The sequence below is a fragment of the Sceloporus undulatus genome, unplaced genomic scaffold (genome assembly GCF_019175285.1).
Source record: "Sceloporus undulatus isolate JIND9_A2432 ecotype Alabama unplaced genomic scaffold, SceUnd_v1.1 scaffold_18, whole genome shotgun sequence".
Taxonomy (NCBI): domain Eukaryota; kingdom Metazoa; phylum Chordata; class Lepidosauria; order Squamata; family Phrynosomatidae; genus Sceloporus; species Sceloporus undulatus.
In genome coordinates, this window is record NW_024802940.1 from 2,433,177 (window position 1) to 2,456,740 (window position 23,564).

The following is a 23,564-nucleotide window of genomic DNA, read 5'->3' on the forward strand; positions in this document are numbered from 1 at the left end:
CCACACCCAGAAGCTACAGATGGTACAAAACATGGCAGCCAGACTTGTCACTGGTACCTTCAGGGCCAGTCATATTACACCTATACTCAAAGATCTGCATTGGCTGCCCATCTGCTTCCGGGCACAGTACAAGGTGTTGGTGATAACCTATAAAGCCCTACATGGCTTGGGCCCAGGATACCTGATGGACCGCCTCTCTCCATACATTCCGCCCCGCACCCTCAGAACTTCCGGGCAGCAACTATTGAGGGTCCCAGGGGCTAGACTAGCCTCCACAACGAGGAGGTCGTATTCCATCGTCGCCCCGGCCCTCTGGAATACGCTGCCCATAGAGCTCCGCTCGGCCACCTCCCTGGCCCAGTTTAGAAGGGAGTTAAAAACCTTCTTATTTAAATCAGCATTCCCTGTGTCAAGCGCCAGCTAGTCTTCCCCCCCTCGACGGCACTGGCAGCTGGCTGATAGGGTTTTAGTTTGGTTTTTAATATGATTGTATAGTGATTTTGTCATGTATTGAAATGTATTTGTATTGTTGTTGTTAACATGCTGTTAACTGCCCTGATCGTTGGAAGGGCGGTATACAAATAAAATTTTTATTTATTATTATTTTTTATATATGCAGATGTAAGATGTTCGAAGATGCAATGGCTTAGTGGTTAAGACTCCAGTTCTGACGAATGAAAAATTGGAAGGTTGGCAGTTCGAGGCCCAAGTGCTGCTCCTGTCACTAGTCCCAGCTTCTACAAACCTAGCAGTTCAAAAACATGCAAAGGCAAATAGATAAATAGGTACCACTTTGGTGTGAACATCACAGTGTTCAGTGCAGTCATGCTGGCTACATGACCACCAGAATTGTCTTTAGACAATGCTGGCTGTTCGGCTTAGTAACGGAGCCCTACAGTCAGTTACAACTAGACGTTCCTTTACTTTTTAGTCTAATTTATGCCTCTGTGTGTATTTGAGATCGTGGAATTCAGGTCCACCATCTTTGCTGACCTGCAGAGCCCTTAACCTACCTCTCCTGGTATCCCTATCCCCAAAAGTCTTTCCTCCCAGAGTCATAAAGAACTCCTGGAGTGTCTAGAAAGATGCTTTTGTTGTCTGGCAGCCAAATACTGCTTGACTGCCCTGTTATGCCTTTTTTTTGGTCCAGGGATGTCCCTGGACCAAGAGAAGAAAAGGAAGGATATGGGGGTAGGCATATAGTTATCCTGACTGAGCTTTACAAGCTGCCAGTACAATCCAGCATCTCAACCACTGTTTCCATTTTCAGGGAAATCAAGCCCTTTCTCCAATGGCCAGAATTTAGCATATTTGTTACCCAAGCTATAAAGTTGCCTGGTTATCTTGTTTTATAAAACACTGCAAACAATAAGGATGAAAAGGAGAGTTTTGTATGAATCTATTCCACAGTGTTTCAACTTAATCTAGTGCTTCAGATTTGGAACAGCACATTTCAAACAAAATAATATTTCCCATTGCAAAACTGAAATTGATTAAAATGAAGCAGTTGGGAGACCAGATCTGAATTAAGATGAACTTCTGGCCTGAAACCATAGGCCTGCCACCTAAAATAGAAATGATGAACCAGCATGTGTTCAATAAGAGTTGGCAATTATTGAATGGTCATAATTCTTCTAAGACTTGGCCACACAGTTTATCATGTAACAATGCCCCTTTCCAAATGGGCCTTTTAGTATGTACTCTGAACGTACTAGGGTTGCCCAGGGGTGTCTCTTTCAGACGCCCCCAACCCTAATATGTACACAGTACGTACAAAATGGCGGCACCCATTCTACATGGGCGCCGCCATTAGGACGTCACAACCATGCTGCCTCCAAACGGAGCAACGCGGACGTGATGTCCTGGCTCCACAGAAGGGCGCCTGTGATGCCCTTTCCGCGGCACAGGAAGGAGATCCATTTTGGAGCTTCTTCCGAGTTTTGTGTCGCTGGCGCAGCCTTTACATGGCTGTGCCAGTGACACAAGAGAAAGGGGCCAAGTGGCCCCTTTCTCCTTTCCCTGCCACTGTCGGGGTGTCCTTGGGGCCTGAAGCCCCAAGGACACCTCTTTCCAGGCCACAGGAAGCGGCCTTTTGCCACTTCCCATGGCCTGGAAAAGTGGCAGATTGGGGCCTCAGGGCTGCCGCTGTGGCAGCTGAGGCCCCGATCTGTCAGGGAAAGGGGCGGTCTGTAACGCACCCAAGTCCCTTGTTTTTAATATTTCAGTCGAAAGCTGAAAGTCTTAAAAGGAGCCTTTCTAAAAAAAAAATTCATCATTGAGTGGGTTGAATCAGACATATCACATTACCCTTGTTTATTGAGGACACATCCTTTCTACCATGATACAAGTCTGTATAGAAATCCATGGAGCATCCAGTACTTACAGATCCTGAAGTGACTGCCTTCCTAATGTGTTCTGATAGTAGCATCCTTACTGGAAAGCAGCATTACTCAGGTGTTTTCATTGGATAATTATTACTTTTTAACTCAGATCCAATAACAGAACTTCCCTGTGTTCAACAGAAACACTGTTAAAATGTTAATGTTGTCCACTATGTGCAGGGCACTTCTTCCTTTCTATAGACTGAACAAAGTAAAATTGCTTGTTGCCAATTTCAGATTTATTGGTGTATAGATTACACATATTAAACACAGTCATCAGGCCACAGAGGTTTCATCACCATCTGCCTAGAAGCTAACATCATTAAGGGACAGACTCCATATATCTTTTTGACTGATGTGTTGATCTTTCCCACTCCATTGACTAATGAATTGACATCAGTGATGTTCTCTGGCGTTGGTGTGCATGTGGCTAATTTACAACAAAGCCCTAAATGTTTGGACGCTGATGAATTCTAAACTATCATGGTACTGGGCTGGCCACAGCACTGCTTTGAAGGCAATTATTTCAGCACTACTATGGAAAGTGGGGAGTAATATTTGCTAATGTAGAGAATTCGGCTGCCTGAAAGGCTGGGAACAGAAGAGGCCTTGCAGAATTAGAACAGTATTGTGGGATGACATATGAACGGTGTGCTACTGTGCATTAGCTGTGCTATAACTGAATCCTGCAAATTTATCCTAGCCCTAAGGCCAGAAGAAGGAAAGTCCTGCTGGTTCAGATCAAAGATCTATTTAATTCAGCATCCCATAATGGCCAGCCATATGCCTGTGGGAAGCCAACAAGCAGGGTATAATGACTGTAGACCTCTCTTGCTGCTCTTCTTCAGCAATTGGTATTCAGAGCATTGCTACCTCCAGTAGTAGGGGCAACATTATCTAGCCCTGAATTGACTTTGCTAGCACTAAGCTTAAATAGTTAATATCTCTGCATTGCTAGTATTCACCCTTTCTTCACTGAGAAAACTAGAAAACTTACTTGGCTCCTCCTCACCATGTTTTTGATCATTTTTATTTGTGATGTGTGTATTATTCAGAAGTGACATTGTGTGCATGAATTTTGTACTTGGGAGGGCCAATTATATATATATATATATATATATATATATATATATGGGCAGTTTCTGAATAAAAATGCTATATCTCCCTGTAAATTTTTCCCATTCTGCTGAATTCTGAATGTGAAATTCATCAAAAATGTTTAAATGATTTTGACTGAATATATTAAAGGGCAAAATATAATTTATTTTCATTATCCATACTAAGAAAAAAATCAAATAAATGTTGCTTTAAATGGAGACTCCCAGTTCACCAACATGGAGGATAGTTCCACAATAGCAAATAAATTGAAGCACAAAACAGACAAAGAGCAGTTTTTGTAAGATAAAACCTGGTCCTTCAAGATCAACTTGATTTGTTAAGAGGGCTGAATTCTTGGAAAGAGTTTCCCTATATGATAACGTGAATTGTCGTGTATTCTCCATGAAAAAGATGGTAGTAGATAAGGTACTAGCTAATACCTGCAGCATTAAACCAGAGACCACCAATAGAGCACATCTTCAGAGCCTGAGCTCTCCGTCAGTCCCCTGAGCTATCTTACCACTGTATGAGTTAATGGAAAGACAATATACTGTCAAGGTTTAGGCCAGGGAACTGTCCTTTTAAGTCATAACTAGTGGTTAGTGCCAAGAAGGATGCATACAACGCAGCACCGAAGGAGCACCGCATAGCCATGCTGCAGCAGCTATTGCACCCCTTCCAGGACATGAAAAGGAGATGCTTTTTGTGGCTCTTTTTCATGCCCTGGAAAGGCCAGATTGGGGCTGCAATGTGAGGTTATGGCAGCCCCGATCCAGCTAGGAAAGGCCTCTATCATCTCACCCAGGGTCTGTAAGTACAGCCCCCCCGATACAAAGACCTGGTACACATGAGCCCTTTGTGACACTCTCATCACATGCTAGGGTTGCCTCGGGGCAGAGCACCCACATGCCCCGCAACCCCAGCACGTGACAACGTAACAATGGCGGCGCCCTGTATACATGGGTGCTGCCATTTACATAAGCCCCATGTGGCATCCGTACAGCACCGCGTGGTGGTTATGTAATGAGTGCGCCTGTGGTGCACTTCTTATGCTGCCACCACAGCTTTAGAAGAACCTGCTTTTCGCGGGTTCTTTTTCTGCCAGCAGGAAGCCACGCAGTTTGGATGTTAGAGTCTTATAATAGAAGTAACATCTGAGATGAAATGCAGGCCTTTGATTCTAACAACATTACTTTTCTATCACTTTAACTATGTATGGTGGTGCAGGAGCCCTGGTGGTGCAGTGGTTAAATGCTTGTACTGCAGCCACTCATTCATAAACCACAAGTTGCGAGTTAAATATCAGCCAGGGGCTCAGAGTCAACTCAGCCTGACATCCTTCTGAGATGGCTAAAATGAGTACCCAGTTTGTTAGGGGCAAGCAGCTTACACATTGTAAACTGCTTAGAGAATGCTTAAGTGTACTGGTAAGCAGTATAGAAATGTACATGCTATTGTTATGTTCTTCACCTATATGATTTTTAACATCTTTGCCTGATGAAGAAGCCGGTGAAGCTCTGAAAGTTTGTGTGATGTATTTTGTGAATGTTCATTGGGCATTAAAGGTATCATTTTGTTGGTTTTTTAATCAGTAGTCTGTTTTCCTGGGTTCAAAACTCTTTTTGAGAAGATTTATGTTGTTACATGTGACACATGCATTCTACATGCTACTCTTAGACCTGATTTGGTGTCCATGCAGCTCAACTACTAAACCCTTGAATGTTTGGCTAAAGTCACCATAACTTGCTATTCAAGTAACAGGAAGGAATAGGGTTGCCTCCCTTTGATCTTCTGAAAGGTGATACATTTCATTAATAATGCAATTACTACACATTTTTAAAAGAGTCATTGAAATGGCCTAATAAAATTATATGGCCTAACTAATGAAACTTTCTATTCTTATCCATTTTTTCCCAAATGCACCTGATTAAAGCTGTGGAAATTTTAAAAAATTCAAAAGCATGTACTGCTAAAGAATCATGTATCTGTCTGAAGTTAAGTTCTAAATACATTTTTTTCAAAAAAAAATCATTTGTCTGTCTTTACACCTCTCAAAAATATAGTCAGGAGAATCAGCAGAGACAAAGACAGAGCAAAGAAAGGACTTACATCACAAACAAAGTAATTACACTGACTGGAATCAAGATGAGATCATTTTTCAGAGCTGTTGGGCGTGAGTGTAGGTTGCCTCCAGGCATCTTTAATTTATGTGACTGCTGCTACTTTTGTAGAAAATAAGCTATTCTGATACTGACCTTCATAGCACCACAGGGGTAATATATTTCACATAGCAGAAACTGTCCTAAATAGTTCTATATTTCTACGGCACTGGGAATATATTATTTTTCTTCATTTTACAGATGACAGATAGACTGACTTTCATCTTTCCTGCAGCATATTTATTAAATGAACCAGATCAATAATTAGATTTCAAAAGAATCTTGAAAAATTACAGGCTAAATTTCAGATTGAGTCAGACAATATTGCAAGTGTTGCACCAGCAATCCTTTGTTTATAGAAGCAGTTATTAAAAACTAAGAATAACATACTGATAAGGACTCCAAACACATAGCCAACATCTTTACTATACATTTTCTTTAGATAATCTAAAGCATGTTGATCTCATCTAGGGTGGCAGTACCCATTAGTGGCAAATAGTAGCTTATTTACACTATCATTTTGTTCAAAAATGTTTCAGCTAGTTTATGATTGGGTAGTCAGCATGCATGGTATATTGGTTTGAGCATTGGACTATGACTGGAGATCAGGGTTTGATTCTACATTCAGCCTTGGAAACCCACTACATGACCCTGGGGGAGTCACACACTTTCAGCCCCAGAAAGCCTCATGATAGATTTATCTTAGGGTCACCTTAAGTTGGCAACAATAACAGTCAACTTTCTGGTGATGAGTTTCTCCACACTTAGAATACATCAACACTACAGATATAAAGCAGTTTGACACACTTTAAATTTCATGGCCCCATCCTGTGGAATCCCGGGATTTGTAGTTTGATTAAGTATCAGAGCTCTCTGACTGGCTAAGCTGAATACCTCACTAAACTACAAATCCCATGATTCCACAGAATAGAGCCATGACAGTCAAAGTGGTGTGTTACCCAAAGAACAGGTGCAGGGGAGAGTGGGGGAGCAGTCAGCATCCCTCCTTATTCTCCTGACCTTACACCAAGTGACATTTTCTTGTTCCCAGAAATGAAAAATCCATTGCGGGGATTTTAACAGCAAGATTAGTTCTGACTTAAAAATGGAAAGCCAAAAGTCCCCCGAGCATAAAAGAGTGGTTAATCAAAATATATAATGCAATAGAAATGGATGCATTAACAACACTCCTTAGAAATCAGACAAAAAAGGAAAGGAAAAACGGATGGAATAAGATTCTAAATTGTCTGGATAATTAATGGGGTAAAATAGCTACAATTAGTTATAACTAAAATTGGTCATAAGATTAAACAAAGTTGGGACTTGGGTATAAATAAGGAAAGGACAGGAGGAGGAGAGAAGAGAAAAGAGACTTAAGATGAAAGGATATAGGATACAAAATTAGATAACACTAATTGATAAAAGAGAATGATGGTTTATAAAATTGCAGGCAAACTTGGTTTAATACATTTTTGTAATAAAATTTGGAAAATAGGTGCTTAATGGCAAACACATTTGAATCAAAAATCGACAGCAAACAATACGCATAGTGTTGAGCTTAAATTTAATATAAAGGAATATAAGCATGGTATAAAAACAGAGTACACAGGAGGATATTAAAAAGGTTGGCAAAAATACAAAATAACCCAGCAATATAGGGAAGAAGTCAAGTATGAATGATAAAACGGAATAATGGGTAAGAAGAATAAGGAAAGTAGGGAAAGTAGATTTGAAGGACCAAGTAAGTAGAAGAAGGTGGCAGTAAGTTGAATGAAAGTAGAAAGAGAAGGAGGTGATAGAAAGAATGAAGGAGTAGAATGGAAGGAGATAAGAATATAAGTGAGAGAATGAGGGAGAAGTAAAGATTGAGAGAAGAGAGGAAATGGAGAAGAGAGTGACAAGGAAAGGTGAGAGGAGAGAGAAGAGAAATGTAAAGGAAAGGTTGAACATAACAATAAGAATGAGAGAATTTAAGAATGAAGTACATATAGAAGGAGTAAAGGATACTCAAGAAGAAGGGGATTTTTGGATTCTGATTTCAAGGTTTTAAAATACTATGAGCTGAGTAATAGTAGGAGAAGAAATAATATTTTTAATAGATAAGAAAAGAGTGAGTATTGTATAGGATGTATATGTGAAGAAATGTAAATTAAATGTTATGAAATAATTATTTTCAGTATGTATTAATGACTCAAGTATACCTTCTATGGAAACTTTGCTTGTTAATATTTCTACTGCTATAATAGTCTTGTAAACTCTCAACTCAGTCTTGATGTACTCCAATAGATTAAGAAGTATGTGAAGAGGATGATTGTAAGAAGATAAGTTTGTTTTAAGGTCTGTGTCTGTTTTTAATATTCATTAAAATTTTCTAATAAAAAAAAAGAAAATTTTGATCAAATCTTTGATCAAAGAGAAAACCGTAAATGTGGGGGGCCAACTGTACAGTCATATCTATATTATTATTATTATTATTATTATTATTATTTATATTCCACTTTTTCACAAGGAATCAAAGCAGATTACAGCAGTATAAAGATAAAAACATGGTACAGTTAAAATTACAATCACAAAAACAACCCCATATCCCAACCCTCCCTCCAATCATAAAAACAAAAACAATTCTTAAAAAGAGATTAAACAATAACTACATTAAAAACATTCCAAGGGAATTCCCTAAAATTGCGGGTAGAATTTCGTGAGAGGATGTCTTCTTCTAGAGGAGGAGGAGGAAAGAGAACAAGGGCCGATGGTAACAGTATGGGAGACTAGTCTGGAAAGGCCTGCCAGAAGAGATCCATCTTAATGGCTTTATTATACACACAAAAGTATTGTATCATTATCATGACTGTATGTCTTAAACACTTCTTTGTCACTTTCATTCCCTTTTGTTGATTCACTTTGTTGAAACAAATACTGAGACGGGTTCTCCCCCCCCCCCAAAAAAAAAAGGTTTGATAGTTTTCACCTACGTGAAGCAAAATGTGGCTAAAACAGGTTAATATGTAAATTTACACACTCTGAAATGATCATTTCCACAATTTAATAATAGATTACAGGATTTGTTAGGGGACTAATATTTCCCAGTTCTCTGCTGGTTGGATTTTATTTGAAGTAGACAAACTGAGCACATAGCAAACATAATGCTCCTCTTAATTATATTAAATTGCCTCTCAGGAGCATCTCTGCCCTGTTGTCAGAGTCCGATAACTTGCTTTTAATGATAAATGTGAGTGTTGTTGGGACATTCTGTACCACCATTTAACTCTGCAAATGGAACCCTAATCAGTTGTGAAAGTATAATTAGATGCTGAAAATAATTACCTGGGTCATATCATTAGACATTTCTTGCTTGTAATCCCCTTGTGATCTATGAACAAATTACTTTATTAGGAAATCATTAGATCTTAATTTGTTTCTACGTACATCAATATTAATTTCTTATTATGTGACACTGCATCCTTGCTATAAATTCATATTAATGTGCAGGATGCAGCTTTCTGCAGCCTTTGAATAGAACAGACCACTAGGTGTCTTTGAAAGCCTCAATTTCATCTTCCATTATACAAAAGTACGTTGATTATATTATACAAAGTAATGTCAAAGTTAAAGCAACCAGAAGAACTGAACCTATATTTGATCACTCTGCACTGCAGCTTGTCCAGGTTTTTAGCCAGCAGCTCCCAGAATACCTCAGCAAACAGAGCCAATGAGAGTTGTCACCCTCAAAATATACTTTTTCGAATGCTGCTCTTGGCATTTCTAGACCAGTGACAGCATCTTAAACACAGATAAAAATCAAGCACTAACTTGTTCCTTTATATGGTGGTTAAATGATCAAAAGCAAAGGTACCCTACAACCCTTGTTACTGTATGGTCATGTGCCTCTGGGTTAGGCATTTGGAAGGAAAGAAAGGATGCTTTGATGGATATGAGAAAGGCATAGGTGTTTGAATCTGGCCCACAGGCCTTTCACTGCCTTCCTTACCACAGAAAATGAATTTGATGACTCGAAGTATGAGCCATTTCTTTGCCAATTCAGCTTAATTGGAGTATAATTGAATTAACTTCATTTCAAGAATTGTCTTTGTCTGGAAGCAACTTTATGATAAGATGCAAAACCTGGATGTGTAATTAAATGGTGTATTTAATTTAATTTTATTCTGAACACCTTTGCCGCAGGAAGAGCCTCCCCGTGGCTTGATAGCTTGTAATTTTAAACAGCTGAAGTTCAGCCCAATAAAATGCATCATCTTAACCTGCTCTGTGAAGCTAATCCCTACCAAGGCATTTGGTGGTATGACAAGAGAACAGCTCAGCCTCCCGCGAGCTCTCCTGGAGGAGGGAAAAATTACATCCGCTTGATATAAGCAAACTTTTTTATAAAGAATTTGGACCACACATCGCTTGTGAAACCTTAATGACTACAACATGAGACATGGCATTCCAATTAAGATCAAAGGCACACAATATGACCTGAGGAGGCCCAGAAATACATTCTGTGAGGCCCTGAAGTTGTAAAAGAGAGAGGAGAAAAATAACAGGTAGAAGAAAGGAACAAAGTGCTAAACTCATCAATATAAGTAAGTAGCATAAATCAACCCAAATCTGGCTAGGAAATATAACTTGACAACCTAAATGTAGAAGCCAGATAGGAAGATAAAATGAGAGGTGGAGGTTTTTATGCTTTGTGTTTATAGCATCTTGTTTGATGGATCTCACGGCTTAACTTTCCATTCAAAGGGTGGACTTTTATTTTGGTGCAGCTCTATCAAGCTTGATGGGCCTTACATGAGGAATGATAGGGGGCCAGTGTTCCTAAGTAAGGCTGAAGTGGTGACAGCTGCTGTTTACACAACACCATCTTCACATTTCAGATTACAATTATACATTACGTGGAGTACCACGCTTATGGGGGGGGGCATTTCTTTCTGTATAATGTAATCATTTAGGGAAAAACTAGAGGTAGTGTTAGGTACATGAATGCAGAATTTAGAAAGTTACATTGAAGAGGAATGAATATAATTATAAGAAGCCATTCTTCAGGGAACAGTGGTAGAATAATACTCCAGGTTACAGTGTTCTGTTCAGTGTTACTTTCAGATAACCAACTAAAAGGTTGGCCAAGCTTGTAGGTAATCCCAGTTCCAGTTAACATCCAGCTAAGCACCTATGAAGGTAAGAGGTTTTGGTTTTTTAAAAAACAAAACAAAACTGGGTAGTCAGTTTCAAGGTGTGGTGAAGCAATAGATATCTCAAATACTGTATGATTGATCTGCCTATTTCATTGATTAGCCTCATGTTCTGGTGACTAAATGTCTTTACTATAAGCAAAATAGTTTATTGATATGTCAAAAATGTGAGCACAACTTCTAGTCCAAAAATTAATGCAAAACAAACCAAGATTGTTGATGATCATTCTGTAGCATTTGCAATTCACGGAACTAGCAGCCAGCAGTACTCCGTAGAATAATTATTCAGTATATGACACATTATTCGGGAAGAGGATTTTAAAGAGCAACAGCCATCCAATCCTCTCCATGTGAGTATCATAAAATGGGGGAGAATAAATAAGATGAATTATAGATGACAGTTACATCATTTATGCTACTGTGGAATTGCATGAATAATAACCAGAGTGTTCCTTCTAGTTAATATAGTCTATAAAGATGTGTGAGAAAGATGCGATTCATCTGCCATTTGAACCAACCTCTCATAAGTCAAAGCTCTATTTTGACTCTTAAATGAACCAATAAAATATGTCCTTGAGACAAACCCACCCAATTTCCTAGACATTATATTACTGTTCTAGGTTTGCTGCATTAGCAACATGGATAGAAACAGATTTTCTCATATATATAAGAACACTGCATTCTAAATCCTTGCTTTCACCTCATAAACTTGTCTACTACACATTAAAATATAACTATTAATGTGGGTACCAGATAATGTGATGCTATATGTATCCACCATGGCTATCTCCTTCCTTTATAAAGCCTCTTTGTATTGGTAGTCTTTTGGTAAAATAGGCCCGTTCCGGATGGGCGTATAGTACGTCCCCAGGATGTACTAGGGTTAGGAAGGGGCATCACTTCCTGATGCCCCTAACCATAGTACGTACTGGGTACGTACAAAATGGCTGCGCCCGTTCCACATGAGTGCCGCCATTTTGACATAGTGGATGCATAGCGTCCGCACTTCACGCAGCAGAAGTGACACCGCAAGGGTGCCATTGGGCACTTGCGGCGCCACTTCCAAGGCGCAGAAAGAAGTGCCATTTTCAGGCTTCATTTTGCTCCATGAGGGAGCCGCGTGGTACAGAAGCTGCGGCTCCCTCGCGGAGCAACCGGCGGCCCCAGCAGACCGCCGCTTTTAGGTGGTCTGTAATGTGCCTATGTAATAATAGATTACAATCAAGAAAGAGCAATCTAACTCAACTACTTCCTTTCCCTTCAGCCAAGAGTGGGGAAGCACATCCTCCTAATCCTCACCCTAGTATGTAGTTATAAAAGGAAGGTGCAACTCACTTCATTTTCTAAGTGATGAAAAGTTCCAAATTTGGCCCCTCTCAGGGTTTGTTTATTTCTGATGAGAGGAGAGAAAATACTCAGAACACAATAGAGCTTGGAAAATCCAACAACAGCTCCCAGAATTCCCTAACTGATCTGGATAGGAGTTGCCATCCAAAAATAACCCTTTTAACACCCTTTTAACTGGGAGCTTGAGAGCAAGGTATAAGATAGTTCCAAAGAATTGCTAGCTTATGACAGCAAAGATGGGAGACAGTGGGAGATTTTTATTATTATTATTATTATTATTATTATTATTAACCTTTATTTATGAAGCGCTGTAAATTTACACAGCACTGTACATGCAATCTTTTTAGTTAGACGGTTCCCTGCCCTCGGGCTTACAATCTAAAAAGACATGACACAGAAGGAGAAGGGAGTGGAGGCGGGAAAGGGTAAGAGGTCCAGCAGTTCCTCTCTACCTCCGAGGCCTGGACCAAGGCAGATGGACTGGAGAGAGGGCTTGGCTTCATAATGGAAGGTTAATCTTCATCCAGGGAAAATACATACTCTCAAGTAGGATAATACATATACAATACATAGCAATACAGGAAATGATTCGATAAACAGGCAACAAAAGAACATCAGATAGTAAGCGACAATTATGCAATGCCTGGGAAGGCTTCTCTGAACAGGATGGTTTTCAACTCCGTTTTGAAGCTGGTTAAAGAAGTGATGGCTCTTGCTTGTGGGGGAAGAAGGTTCCAGGAGTGAGGGGCAGCCAGTAAGAAGGGGCGAATCCGGGATGGGGCAGAGGAAATCCTTGGCTGAGACAGGAACCCTTGACTACCAGAACGGAGGGCCCGAGTGGGAAGGTGAGGAGAAAGAAGGTCTGATAAGTAAGGAGGGGCCAGTCCATGGAGGGCTTTGAATGTCGACAGCAGGAGCTTATACTGAATGCGGAAAGGGAGAGGGAGCCAGTGAAGGGATGCCAACACCGGAGAGATGTGGTCAGAGCGGTGGGTGGAAGTGATAATGCGTGCAGCTGAATGCTGGACAGAGATTAAAGGATGGAGGTGAGAAAGAGGAAGCCCAGCCAGGAGGATGTTACAGTAATCCAGTCGTGAGATCACTAGGGCATGGACCAGGATCTTGGCAGTAGAGACGGAGAGATATGGTCGGATTTTGGCAATATTGTACAAAAAGAACCTACAAGCCTTGGCTGTGGTCTGGATCTGAGGGATACACAACAGAGAAGAGTCAAAGATAAAACCAAGACTGCGGGCTTGCTGGACTGCTTGAATAGAAATGATGTCCACAGAGACAGAAAAGGAGTGTTGAAGGGTGGGCTTAGGAGGAAAGACAAAAAGCTCCGTCTTGGACATGTTGAGCTTCAAACGCCGATGGTGCATCCACTGCGAGACAGCTGTGAGGCAAGACGAGACTTGCTGTTCAAGCCTTGGAGAAAGGTCAGGGGTGGAAAGATACAGCTGGGTGTCATCAGCATACAGATGGTAGGGGAAACCAAAAGAGCTGATGAGTTTTCCTAAGGACAGTGTATAGAGAGAAAACAGAAGGGGACCCAGAACAGAGCCCTGGGGAACTCCAACAGATAAGGGAACAGGAGAAGAAGTCTGACCCCCTGCAACTACTGCAAAAGATCTGCCAGACAAGTAAGATCTGAACCAGTCGAGAACAGAGTCTGAGAACCCAAGGTCAGAGAGTATGTCAATTAGGAGACAGTGATCAACAGTGTCGAAGGCTGCAGACAAATCGAGAAGGATGAGAACAGAGTAAAGGCCATTAGCCTTGGCCTGTAAAAGGTCATTCGAGATCTTAGTGAGAGCTGTCTCTGTGGAATGCCTTGGGCAGAAACCAGACTGAAAGGGATCAAGGATGGAGTTGGTTTCAAGAAACTTAAGACAGCGCAAATAAACAACCTGTTCCAAAACCTTAGAAAGAAAGGGGAGAAGAGAAATAGGACGATAGCTAGACAAAGAGGAGGGGTCAAGAGAAGGTTTTTTTCAGAATTGGGGAAATGAGAGCATGTTTGAAGTCCGACGGGAAGGAGCCTGTAGAGAGAGAGAGATTGAAGATATGGAGAAGCGAGGGCAGAAAGGAGGGAGCTATAGAGATTAGAAGAGGAGTAGGAATTGGATCAAGAGGACAGGTTGCAGGTTTGGAAGAGTTCAGAAGTGTAGAGAGTTCATCCAAAGAGGCAGGAGGAAAGACAGAAAATTTGTTAGGCGAAGGCGATAGAAGATTAAGAGCAGAAGAAGAATCAGGAGGGACTATCTCAGAGCGAATAGTGGTAATTTACCAGCCTTTCCAGTCCAATGGATCCTATCTGTGTAGATCTCCTCCATCACAAATGAAACCAGACTGGCATGATTGAGGGGCTTAACTTGGGCTCCTCTCAGGGAAATAGAGGAGTTAGGAAGCCAACTCTGACATATTCCGTTATTAGAACACTCCATTTCAGAACATAGCACTACCTGGAACATTATTGGTGGGGATTTACATCTGCCAAACTTTCCATGATGTAACTTGGATTTTGGGATATACTGACAGACCTCCTCTCTATAAGTTTAGGAGCTCAGTGGAAGAAATAGAGTGAGTGGGAAAAGGCTCAGTGGGAGCAGAAAACAGAGCCCTCGGGTGTTTTTTTAAATAAATGTAAATGGTTCCTTAAAGAATCATATTTTACCAAATTTTCCAAATTTTCATTTGAACCACATGAAATTATGTACATGTAAATACATTTAAGATGTGCATATGATATTGTAATTTAAAGGTATAATTGTAATTTTGCAATTTGTTTATGTCACAACTATTGTCATTATATTCAGTGGCATATAGTAATTGTGATTCAGGAATACCAGTAGTACAAAAATATTCTGTGTGGTGTGGTGTGGTATGAGAGGAGGTCAGTGTGGTGGTGGGGGTGACACCATGACTTACCGCACCGGGTGATGCCAACCCTATTGACATTACTACATAGCAGAAGCAAGCCCCACAAACTCTAATTCTGAATAAGGTTCCTTATGAGTACTGTTACAGTCACCCATTTAAAAACTCTTAGCTCTCTGTGTATCTCCGTGGGCATTCATTCTTTGTTAAAACTCTGCATTTCCCATTTGTTATTACATTATAGGCTTTCAAGAATCAAGTCTTCCACAGTTTTAACAATCTCATAGAGTATTTGAAAGTCAAATCTATTTTCTACCAATTGTGCATCATTAGTTCTTGAAAAGAAGAAGTCAACTTCTGGCATATTCCATCCAATAATTTTTACTATCTGTTTTTTCTTCATCTCTCTCCACATGAAATGTATGTCCAGGAACAGACGTGAACCGAGATAGTAAAATTATTTGCCCCTGCTTGGATCTAAGCTTTCATAGAAGGAAAATGTATTATGGCTATTTGCAAAAGCAATCCAGTGGTCATGGTGTGGCTTTGGTAAATAACCCTAGACATATTTATTTCCCATTTTGCATAGGACGCAGGGTTGGCCATATCATTAGGCAGAACATGGGGGTAACCATCTCAGGTAGCATATACTAATGGGGGGCACTGCAGTCTTCCAGCCATTCCTTCTAAACTCTGTCTCCATATCTTGAAGGACATAGATCTGCAGGTTGGACAACCTCTCCTGAATCTTGTAAACTAATCCATTGCTTCAAGTGTGATGCAGTACACTGCCCCAATGCCAGTGTCAATATAAGTCAATTACTAGTCCAAAAATCTTCTGTATGTGGACTAGGAAAGGGCAGGTGCCATCCTATTCTTTGCCCCAGTAAGCACAAAATCTTAAGCTGGTCCTTCTAGGACTTGCACATAAAATGTCTTTCTACCTGCATTGATATCATATAGGGAAGATTAGGAGAGTGTTTTCTGAAATACTCACCACAGCTAAGAGAGGCAATATTTAATCTGACATAAAGCAATTGGAGAGAGAAAGGGCTTTTCCCCTCCCTTCCATGCAGTGCTATGAGATGTCACAAACCCCTATTTTATAACTCAGCCATAAACATTTGCTCCAGGCTGGAACTTGGCAAGCCGTATTTCATCTAGGGAACAATTTTAGTTTAAACAAATTAAAGAAATATCAGTTTGCTCATTTTAAAATGTATGAGTGCCAACATTTTCCCCTCCATGCATATGACTCAATAGGGGTTTGATTTATCAAAATTAATTTGGCAAATGATTACATTATAACTGGAAGTAATTGCTTTGGAGTGAGTGTAGGAGAAACAAAGCCACTGATACTTTAAGAAGTATAAAATCTCATCAACACATGCACGCTAACAAACTTCAGGCAATCTTTTATACCCCACAGAGTTGGATTCTTTTAGATAAGGAAACAAGAAAATATCTTTTGACAATGCAGATAAAACTCTTTTCTGATTTTACCCTTTCCCCCACATGTGGTATAGCATTTTTCGGCGGAATCAAAATAGACATACATGAACATACTTCAAAAAATCTGTACCTCTTCCCTGCTGATATTAAAAATGATCTTATTCAGATAAAACAAGAGCATTTCATCTCCATATTATTTTAATATTTACAATCTAAAAATGCTTTTTTTTTTTAAAAAAAAGTCAACATATAAATACAAATATTTGGGGTGACACCTTTGACATCATGACTATAGCTGTAAAGTCATGATAATATTTTGATCCTTTTTCATTGACTTAAACTGCATTTAACTCATCCCTCTGAGAAATGGTTGAGGGAGCTGGGATGTATACGCTGAAGAAGAAAAGAATGAGAAGTGATATGAAATACATCTTCTAATATTTGAATGCCTGTTACATTGAAGGTGTAGTTAGTGTCTTTTCTGCCACTCCATAGGGTAAGATCTGAACCCATAAATCCAAACTTAAAATTTCAATTAAGCATTGAAAAGAACTTCCTGATGGTAAAAACTGTTCAATAATGGAATGCAGTTGACCCTCCACATCTGCGACTTTGACTTTTGAGGATTTGGTTATTCATATTTGATTAATATGTTCTCTCTAGGAATCTCTAGTTCTTCCAGGATGACACCATTGTCAACTTCTGTCAAAAGCACTTCTCTATGCATTTGTAGGTCTACCAGTGCAATTATTGTCAGCTTCTGGTAGATCTTGACCACAGAATTGTTCTTGAGGATCTAGAGAGTCCTAGAGAGGTGTTCTCTCAGGTTAAAAAAATAGTGGTTTTTTTTTTTATTTGCTGTTTTTCCACTTTCACAGGGGTCCTTTGCCCTTAACCCCAGCAAATATGGAGGCTCCACTGTACCTTTCAAAGAAGTACCCATGTTAATCTCTTGCAGCATAAAAAGGAGGAAGGGAGGCAGAAGGTGGAGAATGGAGTGTAGCAGTACTCTTAAGACTAACTTTTTATTTTTTCTATAAGTTTTCATGGATATAAAATCACTTTTTCAGATGCAGTACATCTGCATCTGAAGAAGTGCATTCATATCTACAAAAGCTTATGCAAAAATAAAAACCAGTCAGTTTTAAAGACACTGCTATATTCCTTTGTCCCCTTCCACTCTCCTTCCTCCTTTTTATGCAAAAATGAAATGCACTCTCTTAAAAGATTGTGCGCCATCCTTCTTTAAACAGAGGTTGGATGCTCACCTCTTGGGTACTTTAGCAGTGGATTTCTTCTAACTGTATAATTTACATACATGTTCACTTAACATTCAGTGGTTGATTCACTGGATCCACTCTTATTGGGACCAGTAGGCTTAGAGTTTTTCTTAGGAGCTTATTGCACAGCTTTTAAAATTGACTTAACTCTCCTGAACTGAATTCTAATTTGAGCTGCATCTGGATCCTTTTGCATGGATTTTTGCTGCTGACACTGCTGGGCGGGTACAGTTCGTGTAACTTCCAGATAGAATCCGAGTTCAGCCAGCCGGTTTGCAAAGCCGGGAGCATTTTGAACTACATTTCCTAGAATCTGCTGAGCAAGCATGGACAGTAGCTTTGTTGACAGTGTGATTCAGGGAGCTGAGGTGGCTGTCTTGGGTATTTGAGGCATTGTGGACATGATACCTTATGCAGCCTTTGCCTGTTACCTGCTATCTTTACTAAGCAAACTCCACTAACTTAAGGAACATAATCACCCTGCCTGTGATTTTCATTTTCTCATTGCCACCACTTCCTGCCCTTGGTTGCAGGGAGGGGAAAACAGGTTGACTGCTGCTAAATTCAAACACCATCAAGTACAATCAAATAGAATAAAAGTGACTGTGAAGTCTGATACAGCAGATGGATGAGACTTGAGGGATGCAGGCTTTGTGTGTATTCCTCTTTGAATGGTTGAATGGTTTCATGGCCTGGATGCAACAAAAAATATTATTTCTCTCTCTCTCACTCACTCATTCTCTCTCAATCTCTCTCTCCCCTTTTTTTCTTCTCTTTCCTTTCATTTATTTATTTGCTGAGAAAATTGTTGAAGAAAACTGAAGCATGCTTCTAGGGCATAATCAAGTCAAAGTAATCAAAGACTTGCACTCCTTAATGTTTCAGACATTATCATCTTTAAATACTCTAGTTTGTTTTTTCTTCAAACCAAGCTCATTTATGGGCTTTTTTTGTACTGAATTAACTTATGTCTGTTTTTCTACATTGTCTCCTGAGGGGGTCCACCCTCTTCCCCTCCCTTTTTAAAAAAAATCAGTTTAATTCCATTAATTGGCATATTGTCTTGTCTGCTGTTTCCCCTTTGGGGCTGTGAACTTATGTTCCCCTCCAGTTCTTAAACTCCTTCATAATATTTTTATAGTGTTGACAGAAAACTTACTTGATCTAAATGCAAAGCCTTTGTTCCCTTATCTTTTACTTCCAGGCTAAATGTCTAACAATGTTGCTACAGTGTTGCAGTTTGTCATCCAGCCATTAGTTTAGCAATGTTGCAGGGTTTCTGCATCTCAGAAGCTAGCACTGCAGGGGGGGGGGGAATCAATAATAATTCGTTAATTTAAGATAGAATACATTAAAATATTGTTAACCCTAATTACAGGAAATACAAAGGCTTGTAGTTATCTGTAGTGAGTTATGCATTGGTCTTTCCTCTTGCAGCCATTAATTTAGATTTTGAAACTGGTGTTGCAGTGCACGCCACAGATTATGGCATTCATATTTTAGAAGAAGAAACTGGCAAAGCCAACTCATTGCCTAAGAAAACTCTATGAAAATAATAATGATGATGATGATATTTGTATTTTCCCACCTCTCCCACTGGATCGAGGTGGGATTAGAACCCTAAAACCACATACAGTACAATGGTATCTAAAATACATATTATAAACAATAATCAGTTAAAACTTGAATCAGCAATACTAATAAAAACATCAGTTACAATGTGATGTTACAATCAGAAGTGGGATTTCTTCCATTTCTTTACATAAGCTCAGGTGGGTATGCCCACCTGAAGAGATCCATCTTTAGTGCCTTCTTGAAGGCACCTAAACATTATTGTGATAATTGTATTACTATGATACAAATTTCTTACTTTTTGCCTGTGCTACGCCAGAATAAGTCTAATGTATTAGGCATTTTAAAATCCTGGCCACCTCCATCAGGCCAGAGTAAGAAGAAACTTCCACTAGTCCATCTGCCATGATCCAGGCCTCAGAGGGAGAGAAGATCTGCTGGACTTTATCCCCTTCTGTTTTTGAGTCATGTCTTTTTCGATTATAAACCTGAGAGCAGGGAACTGTCTAATTAACAATTTGTAAGCCGCTCTCAGAGCCTTTTTGGGTGAAGAGTGAGCTATAAATACTCCTAATTAAGTAATCAATTTTTGTTGATGGCTTAACAAGATGGTATCGAGGTTGCATCTCATTCTTTCATTTTCTATACTATCTAACTTGTTTATTAAATCATTTTAAACTATCTTTCATCCTCATGATACCAGGGCTTTGTTCAAATGCAAAACTACCCCAGTGAAATATAATTAGAATGAAAAAACTGCAATTTCCATTAAAAAAAATGCAATCCCCATTAAGAAGGGGGTAAAACAGCAACCCCACATTTTGACGTGGCCCTAAAACCATTGCAGTGCTTCCAATAGTCACATCTCCATAGGAAACATGTTCCACAAGTGAGCATCCAAAATCACACCCTCAGTGTACCTGAAATATCTGGAGAAGTATCTCCCCAGCGATCTTGATCCATGGCCAAGATGCTACATGGAGAGGCACTCCTGCATGTACTTTGGTCTCAAGATGTTTAGCACATGCCAAGGCAGGCTTCTGTTGGGATCCTCTTCCAAAGAGACAGCTGTTGTTGTGTAAAGTATATAAATAATTAAATAAAACCACCAAGTTCACTGCCAGAGATAAGAAACTGTAAGTTCTGGCATCAACATCCCAATTCTTCCACTTGATTTGTGGTTCAGGGGAGATGAGAAACAAAGTGAGAGAGAAGTGCACATTTTAACTGAAATGTTATTCTAGTAATAGGAAAAATGGAAAAGAAAGGAAAAACAAATCCAGGGAGCTTGTATTCCAAGTCTATAATTTTTTTATGGTCACAGTACACAATAAACTGAATTAATGGCACATTGAAAAATTGTTATTGCTTTATTTTACAGTGCACAAATAGCCCATAATAACTCTGCAGTAACACTGCAGCTATATTTTCCATGGACCTTTCTGCTATGGGAGAGAGAGAAAGAATATCTAGGAACACTAAAGGAAACAAAGATAGGAAACTCTGCACAATGGCAGAAGCCACTCTATTTTCTTTTTGTGAACCTTCAGGGTCTCTCTTTCGACTCAAATTGAGTTGGTAATCTGGGAGAAAATTGGTTTGGTGACCTGGGAGACATTCAGACTTCTCAGATGAGGGAATGGCTCCCAGATAAATAAATTTCCCATTGTGCATCTATTCACCACATGCAGCTGATTTACATAAACTGTGATTTACTGAGTCTAGTGTAGTCCACCAGCCTTATGAAATCCAGAACCACCTGCTTTTTCATCTCAGATCCAGAACCACTTTTGCTGTTTGTTTGAATCCTTAAAAATAGAGAGATTGTAACACTTTTGATAGGTCACGATGCATGGCCACTGGGTTCCATTCAGTTTCATGGGTTCCAGGTTGGACAATCTTCATCCATGCCTAGTTCAAACATAAATCAACATAATTTAATTGCTTTACATTTGATAAATAGTAAATTTGGCAAGGACAGCAAAGACAAAGCCTCTGAACAAACCTTGCTAAGAAAACCTGGTGATAAGTTCACCTTAGGTTCACTATGAGCCAGAAACAGTTTGAAGATACACAACAACAGCAACAATTTGTGTGAGCTAGCACCTTTGGAAAGAATTAGTTCACTAATGTGACGTGAATGAGGACTTGTCCTAAACATTTTGCAACCAGAAGCAAAATTGCAAAATACACCCTCCCTTTAATTGAAATCAGATTGCACAATACAAAAATCCTGCCAAGTTATTTTGGCATGTGAAACAGAAAATCCCATATCATCTTTACCCATCTCTGGCAGTAAAAATACAGCAACAATCAAGTAAATAGCTAACAATTTCTTCCCTTTAATGACATTCCCAACTGCTGCTGTCTGAGGCAGTTGTCTCAGGATGTATCCACACTGAAAAGTTAAAGCAGTATGACATCACTTTAGCTGTCATGATTCTATCCTACAGAATCCTGGGATTTGTAGTTTGGAGAGGCATGAAAGCTCTCCAGGCTGAATACCTCACCAAATTACAAATCCCAGGATTCCACAGCATATGGAAATGTATCTTCAAGTACTCCTTATAAAGAAAGCAGTCGGGTAGGAAGAGGTTTAAGGTGATGACTCTGAAGATCAGCACCAGCATTAATCACAGTTCATGTTTTTACCATAGTTCTTCAATTCATAGCAGGTGTTTTTTTGGAGGGGGGTATACTGACATAAGATATCTCAAGAATGATCCGTTGTTCATTTTTACTAGTTCTCTCTTCCAAGACTTGGAATGTTAAGAGTTTTTATTGAGTATGTGGAGCATGGGAGGATGTAATATTAAGCCTTTGCTTAGAAAATGCTAGGTGCCCAAATCCTTTTTCTTCTTTGATCAAACATTCTACAGCCATCATCCAATGTCATGCACTTTCTGGAGCTTTCTTGTGGAAACTGAAAAGAAAACAAAAAAGCTTTTTTAAAAAATCAGTCATTATAACTCCCTAGCACCTGAAGTCTTGTGGAGTCTTTATCCTGAGCCCCTTTCTGGGAGAAAACTGGCATAAAAATGGAAGAAAAAGTGAAGTCAGCCTTGAATCTTGCAGTTTTTTGTTTTTTTTAAATAAGCATATGTAGTCTGTAACTGAGGTTACCAGAAAGTTAGACCATAAAAACCTTTGCAGAGATATGATCAAAAGATTCAATGATGAATCTTACAGTCCTATCCATTGATGGGGTGGAAACACCATGCCTATTTCACTATAACACATGTCTATTTCATGTATATTGTCAAAACAAACAAACAAACCAATCAACAACAACAACAAAATCCCACCAGATCTGTAAGAAGGACATCATTTTCACCCTTCATAATTTCCACATGCAGTTGCTGCATCACTATGGGCAGGAAGGTGTGTTTATCTTGACTTAAATACCTGTACTTTGATCTTAGTTTTAAAATGGAAAGGTGGGATAAATACCATTTCGATTAACCAGTAGATAATTCCTTCAGCTTCTGTCTTGACCACTGAAAAGAACACACATTAATCCTGTCATTTCTTTATTTATGAAGCCACCTGTCTTCTTATGAATCTGCCCAGATGTTAAGATCTTCAGGAGATACCCAATTGAGAATACCATCATCTGTGAAAGCCCTCTTGGCAGATGGTAAAAGAAAAAAAAAATATTTATAATGGGTTATTCCCAGATTGCATTTCACTCAAGAGTCTGATCAATAACACTCTTACTGTTTTTAGGAAGATTATGAAGATACTAGTCCTTTTCTGATGGGTTTTATGCTTTTGATTATTGTGATGATTGTAATGGTTTTATTCCATTGCTCTGTAAAAAAAAGATTAATGAATTTATTTGCTCTGAATACAACATTTGCAGGCTGAAAGTGTAATGAATAAACAAACAAATAAAAGTCCCCCAAGCACAGCATTTTTAGCACAGGGAACAGCATTTCTTGCACAAGAAACAATATTTATGCATAGAAGTATAATTTTCTGCACAAAAATGCTGTCCTCTGTATAGAAAAAGCTATTTTCTGTAGAAAACAACCACATGCAAATTTTGTGCAGAATAAACCCTGAACTGTGAATATTCTCATCCATTCAGGTGTCTTCACACAAAGGTCATGACACTTTAAAGATGTTTTTCTATAATTTTTGAAAAAAATTTAATATTCCTTTGCAGGGGATTTTATTTCCTCTGTAACTATAAGGAGTTGT